This window comes from Myotis brandtii, unplaced genomic scaffold (assembly GCF_000412655.1).
Source record: "Myotis brandtii unplaced genomic scaffold, ASM41265v1 scaffold220, whole genome shotgun sequence".
Classification (NCBI taxonomy): domain Eukaryota; kingdom Metazoa; phylum Chordata; class Mammalia; order Chiroptera; family Vespertilionidae; genus Myotis; species Myotis brandtii.
In genome coordinates this window covers 406,837-413,704 of record NW_005358250.1, presented here as the reverse complement: position 1 = coordinate 413,704, position 6,868 = coordinate 406,837, and the positions used below count along the sequence as shown (strand labels likewise).

At 46.8% G+C, this 6,868-nt stretch overlaps 1 protein-coding gene across 1 annotated transcript in view; it reads right to left on the bottom strand.

Moving 5' to 3' along the window:
* Window positions 1-3,933, bottom strand: part of CTPS1 (CTP synthase 1) — a 41,943-nt gene extending 38,010 nt beyond the window's left edge. Inside the window, exon 1 of the mRNA XM_014539529.1 lies at window positions 3,916-3,933. The gene's annotated coding sequence lies outside the window, so the exon portion shown is untranslated. The remainder of the gene's footprint in view (window positions 1-3,915) is intronic.
* Between the last annotated feature and the right edge of the window lie 2,935 nt (window positions 3,934-6,868).

The window sequence follows — 6,868 nt, the reverse complement described above, 5'->3', positions numbered from 1 at the left end:
TATCTGGTGGGGAAGTTGCTTCAGCTACCATTGTCTGGACTAACTGGGTGCACAGCTCTGACCTTTGCTAGGGCTTCAAGGGTCACCAGCCTTCCGGGTTCTCTGTCTATACTTCTCTGCCAGTGAAGACAATAGACGGTTTCCCACATAACACATTCCTTTTATTCCTAATAAAATAAAATTAGGAATAAAAGGAATGTGTTACATATGGAACTAAATGTCATCTTGCTATTAAACTCTTATAAAACTTTTAATGCAAATAAATGGGCAGATGAGAAAAAGCAATGCTTTTCCGATCATATGTTTTGACTTTTGGGTTCAGAAAACATGGCAAACGGGACCCATTTCCAGTATGCTCACCTGTGAGAACCCCTCTGGCCTCTCATGCTCCTTGATCTATAGGGCCCTCTCTTTATTCATCTGTCCCCTCATTTACCACGTTATACTGAGATTATCTGGACTTGTTTCTGTCTAGATTGAGGGAGAAAACTGCCTCTTTTTGGCTCCAGTAAATGCAAGAAGGGATGGTGACGCCTTCCCCAAACTTCCATAGGCCCTCAAGAACGTCCTCAAACATATCCTCCACCTAAAAACAGTGCTCCTTACACGACCAGAGCTTCAAGACACGCTCTCACCACTTTCTCCTAAGCAAGGGGCCTTTGCACCCTTCCAGAGGCAGCACGTTCTGTCCACAGTGCCCCGCACGGTGCTTGGCACAAAGCAAGCCCTCAGAAAATATGGGATGAACTGAATCGAGACTATGAAATTACCTTGTGACTTTTTACTTCTTCATGATCTGGCTTTTCCCCACCTATATGACCAAGACAAATGAGTGTTCCTGCAAGAAAGTCAACTGTTGTACTTCAGTTGGTCAAAGACACCAAGAGAGCAATCCTTTCGTCTGCTCAGCTCAATAGCCCAAGTGTCTCCAGGGTTTCCAGGCAAATGTTTCCCCGGGGTGATTCGTGGACTGAGGATCACTGACCGGTCAGTGTGTCCATATTGTCCAGGCTCCCTCTGGGCATCTAGCATTCTCCCAGCTGCCACGGAGTTGAGTGACATAACTGAGTGATGCAAAGTGGATGGACAGTCAGGAGATTGAGAAATTTAGAAAGATTTGCCTCCAGGAGATACTCAGTGGAGCCATAATATGTATATACAGAACTCAATAGTTATAATTTCAAACTCTGGGGCCAGGCTCCAGACATCTGTATCTAAGATCTCTCTGAGATGTATTTCTGTCTCTAAGAACATCTCATACCCCTGCCATTAGTGCCACGATTGCTTGAAAGGTACCTTTTAAAACCTGGGGGACAATAAGGACTCATAGGATATCCAGCAACTACCAAGTTTATGTAATCAGCACTTCCATTTCTGTTGTACATGATGAGAGTTTTTAAAAATGATTCAACCTTTCAAAATGCCTGTTTTCAACATGTATTTAACGAGTTTGAGCTCAAGGGGATGTGGGGAAAACACCCATCTGTTTGTGAGTTTAAAGAACTGGAAAGGTTGACGAGGATGAGTGGAGGTGATGTTATCCTGGAGAAAAAAGTTTAGGGCTTGCTTTTTAAAAATTATTATTTACTTATATTTTGTAAATGATTTTTGAAGTATGACATAGAAACATCAAAGTGTAAAAAACATCACTGTGCAAGTTGATGAAATTTTACATACCTGACCACACCCATGTAATGCACATCCAGACCAGGAAACAGAACATGCCAGCACCCACAAGCCCCTCATTCCCCTCCCAGTTGCCACTCCCCCAAGCGTATCCACTACTCTGACTTCCAACACCATTCGTTAGTTTTCTCAGGATTCTTTTTAAAGCAAAACTGCAAATAATAGGTCATCTACTGAAGTGCTTCATTTTTTTCAAGAATCTTAAGATTCACTACATTCTGTTTGTCTCCTTTAAAGTGTACTTGCCTCCCCTGCCCCTCCTTCAGGCCAGATCCACTTCCTTTTTAGGGAAACAAATCTTTTCCTTTGCTTCACATTATGTAAACAAGGCAAAATGGGCATCTAGTTCACCGGTTTATTTACAAAGTACCTTTTGGCATCTCCCATGTGCCAGGTGCTGTCCCAGGCACCAGGGTTACAAAGGCAATTACAATACTGAGGTCACTATAGTATTGGGGAAAGTAGTGAGGTGCCTTGGAACCCCCAAGAGGGACAGCTAACCTAGCCAGGTAGCCAAGAACAACTTCCCAGAGCAGTGTCCCTAGGACTGGGAGGGGCCAGGCTGGCAGAGGTGGAGGACAGGAGGGGGCTGGCAGGAGGGAGATCCTGTGCTGAGCCATAGAGACAGGAGGAGCTCATCCATCTAGGAAACTGCCGTTTATTCCACATGGAGGAAGCCCACGGTGGTGAGAAGACTTCTGGGTTACGGTGGAAGATTGAACAAGCACATCAAACTTTCCCTCCCCACTGAAACCTCACCTAAACTACAATAAAGGGTACCAGGGGGCCAAATATATGTGATGAAAGATTATTTGACTGTGGGTGATGTGCAAACAATGCAATACACAGATCATGTACCATAGAAATGTACACTTGAAACCTATATGTGTTGGGGTCCAACCCCAGCAGGTCCAGGGGTTCCCAAAGGTGTGGACGGAGTCGGTGAAGAAGGAATGACACGGAGGCAGTGTTCAGTTGATCAGCAGAGCGAGGTTCTCTAGCCAGGAAATTCAGCCAAGTTCTGTCTTTTATTGTTTTGTTACATCTGTATTTATACCAGTTGATTTTAATCCTATCAATTTCTATTCCAAAGGTTAGGGCGTTTCTTATCTCCATTCCAGGGAGTAAAGTAGTTAAAGTGATTAACTACCTGCCTGGCACTTAGTTAAGGGGTTTTATTCCCTCCCTAACTTCAGGGAAAAATCCCTACCTGGGGAAACAACCTTTCTCGGAGAGGTGACCTTGGTTAAAACACATAGCGCCAAGAAGGTGAGCAAACATATTAAGAACAGTATGCCATATACGCCAGGTCCCTTGAAACATATGCTGTGCAGATGTTTCTTCCCTGCAGCGACTGTGTCAAGCAGCAAGGATGGACCGGCTTCCGGCATATATGATCTTATTAACAAATGTCACCCCCAATAAATTTAAGTTTTTTTTTAAAAAAGGAGAGAATAAAAAGCTCTCTACTGCTTAAAGAAAAAAAAAAGAAATGCATTTAAAAAATACATAAAACCAAAAAAGCAGGAGGACAGGACAGGTGACAGGAGTAAGAATTTTGGAAGCAAGAAATTAGACGAATGAATGAAAACCGAGCAAACAACAAAAGGCAAAGCCCAAGTCGGCAGTGGGGAAAACAGAACCGGCTTGATTTACCCTGATGGCATGAGGGGTTTATTACAGGAATTAGACTTTGCACAACCACAGGAGGAACCAAGAAAGGGAAGATCTGGAGAGGGAGAAGGGAGATCAGAGGAGTCAGTAACAAACCCTTGGAAAAACGGTTAAAGGCAGACACCTTGGAACTTGCTGAGAGCTGAGAAGCCAGCGTGTTGGCCCTGGGAAGGGGGAGTCTGTGCAGAGGCCTCCGGGAGGCTGCGGCAGCTTCCACTTCAGTGGGCCCACGCCTGTGAGGTGTGCTTGGGGCCACTGTGGCCAGCAGGGCCAGCATTGGGAAGAGGAGCTGGATGTGGACGGAGGACAAGTTGGAACCCACCAAGCGCTTCTGCATCCGCCTGTCACCATATCCCCATTCAGAGGACAGTGGCCACAGCTTCACTGTCAACTCCCCCTCTCTCACAGGAACTCTATAGGGCAAGGACCTCCAGGAAATAAGTTTCTGTTCAACCAAGTCCATAGTAAAACTTGGAACAATGAGTGCAGGGGAGCAACAAGCCAGAAGGAAGCCAGTCGCCGGCACCAAGAAGCGCCTGACAGGGGTGCTCACACCTGGGCGGCTGCTGGGAGAAGGGAGTTCTGTGTTGCTTCTGCTGCTGCAGCTTCGGTGTCTGTTCTTCAGGCCGACTGCCTACCCCGCTAACACACCCTCTGCTCTTCCACTCGTACTTGTCACTTCATACATTTCTAATCCCTTTAAATTGCGGATCTGCTATTTGCCTTTCATTCTCTTTCAGACCCTGGGCTTCCCATTCTGGTTGGCAACTCGCATGCCCACGGCCACGTCCAGGCTAAGCCTTGGCCCTGCTCACACTCCCGCTGGGGCTGCAGGGAGTCTAGGTCTTTTTTTCCAGCAGAAGAGGAACTGCTTCTACTGTGAAGATTCTGTTTCTTCTACCTCGAGCCCAGCCTGCCTCTGCTGCCTCCTTCTCCCTGAACTGGCCTTAGGTCTGCACTTGGCCCCTCAGCCTGCCTTATTCCAGCAGAGCTCACTCACTCCAGTGTGGACACCTGCTTCTCTTTAGAGGCCTCCTTCCCAGCCAGTTGTGTGAATAGTTTGAATGCTCCTAAGTGCCAGGGTGCGCTCTCTTGCCTTAACAAGAGACCACCTCACCCCGGGCCTACAGCAAGCTCAGCCGCCATGACAGAGACCCAAACATGCACTAGCTGAAACAAGATAAATATTTATTCCTCACTTATGTAACAGCCTTAGGGGGAGTGGACATGGCTGACAGGCCATCCATCCAGGGACCCAGGGTTCCTCCACTGTGTCGCTCTGCCTCCCCACAGGCCGTTGTCCTCATCCATGTGCTCAAGGCTGGCCTCCTGCCTCATCTCTGTTCCCATCCCTGCAGGTACGAGGAAAGAAAGGAGATAAGGAAAAGCAACTTCCTTTTCAGCAAACAATGTAGAAGTTACACATACTCCTGCTGACACATCCCACTGGTCAGGATTGAGGCAGAGGGGCCACCTCTTGGTTGCAGGGGAGCCTGGGAAATGTGATCTCTAGTAGGATGACCATCTGCCCAGGTAAACTCTTTTTTTTTTTTTTTAAATATATTTTATTGATTTTTTACAGAGAGGAAGGGAGAGAGATAGAGAGTTAGAAATATCGATGAGAGAGAAACATCGATTAGCTGCCTCCTGCACATCTCCTACTGGGGATGTGCCCACAACCCAGGTACATGCCCTTGACCGGAATCGAACCCGGGACCTTTCAGTCCGCAGGCCTACGCTCTATCCACTGAGCCAAACCGGTTTCGGCCTCCCAGGTAAACTCTTATTACTACAGTGGGGCCTTGACTTATGAGTTTAATTCTTTCCGAGACCGAGCTCGTTAAGGAGCTCGTTAACTCAAATTACTCTATCAACTCAATGCAAAAAATCGGCCGAGAGACAGCTGGTATCTCAAAAAACTCGTTAGTCGGACACTCGTAAGTCAAGGCCCCACTGTACCGATGACATGGAGAATAGTTTCGGGGGAATAACCAGAGTCCCCCTGGCTCTCATCCAAGGCCTGGAGGATAATGACTCTCTCTGCTTGCCACTGCCCACTTTGATAACACTCCCTCCCCATCCCAGAAAAAAATTAGGGTCTACCCAGAGCATTTTCCCTAAGAGTGTAAAAATGGTGTCATCTGGTATAGCAGATGCTGTCACCACACTCCCCGTGTTCTTAGTCCTCCAGGGCAATTACGCTGACTTCCAACTGTCAGTTCCTGAAAATCTTCACCGAGCGCTTTCCGTGGCTGCCAGGGCCTGCTGTGCACACAGGGCAGCTTCCTTGCAGCAGAGCCCAGTTCAGTGCAGTTCATCTCCATCGGCACTGATGTAGGCCCCTTCCCCGCCCTGCCCCTGTCCAGGCTCCATGCCGGGTAGCAGGGATGCAGAAGAATCCAGAGGGCCATCAGCCCTCGCTATATGCCAGGCCCAGGGCGGAGTGCGTCACCTGCCTCCTCATTTCAGTCACACACAGCCCTGGGAGGGTGGTTCGCTTCCTCTCCCCATTTTACACAGGAGGAAACTGAGGCTTTGGAAGCATAAGTACCTGCTCCAATCCCCAGCTTGTAACCAGCAGGGGTGGGGTTGTGACCCACGTCTGTCTGGCCCCACCATGGCTGTGGCAAATGAAAGCTGCTCCCTGCTCTAAAAGCCTTCAGTCAAGAGGCGGACAGGGGAGGGGAGGGAATAGCTAACAATGAACACATGTTGAGCGCAGCAATGACATATGAGAAGTGGAGAGATGGTGGTTTCTTTTGCCTTCTTGCTGGTGGGAATGCATTCAGGGGATGAGCCAAGGAGCTGTCACATCATCCCCCTTAGATTGTTACCTGAGGGGGAAATACAATTCTGTATTTTTAAGCCACCATTATTTTGAATCTTTTTACAGCTATCAAACTATTTTTTAAAATATTTTATTTATTTCAGAAAGTAAGGAAGAGGGAGAGATAGAAACATCAATGATGAGAGAGAATCACTGATTGGCTGCCTCCTACACAACCCCCACGGGGATTACAACTTGGGCATGTGCCCTTGACTGGGACCCTTCAGTCTGCAGGCCGACGCTCTATCCACTGAGTCAAACCAGCTAGGGCGCAATCAAATTCTTTTAACTCAGTACTTCTCAACGCTTTTCGCCTCATGAGACATGTAGAAAATGACAGAACTGATAGGCCTATTAGAGTAAAGCTGAGATTTGGGAATGTCTGTAGAGGACTGGGTAAAAATCCTATTTGCATTTTCTCGATAGTACATAATCATGAAAAGAAATAAAATACGAAGTATTTAGCAAAATAGTAAATATTGAATTAGAATAAAACTTTCAAATAACATCTTTTCAGATTTTTTATGAGACATGACATGCTTTTTGTAACAGATTCTACATTTGGAATGGCTACAAAATTCCTGATTATGTTTTCTGATCATGCTCTCTTCAAGTTCACTGTCGACAGAAGCTTTCCATAAATAGATGCTGTGAATGGCAGTGATAGCTATCATTTTTTCC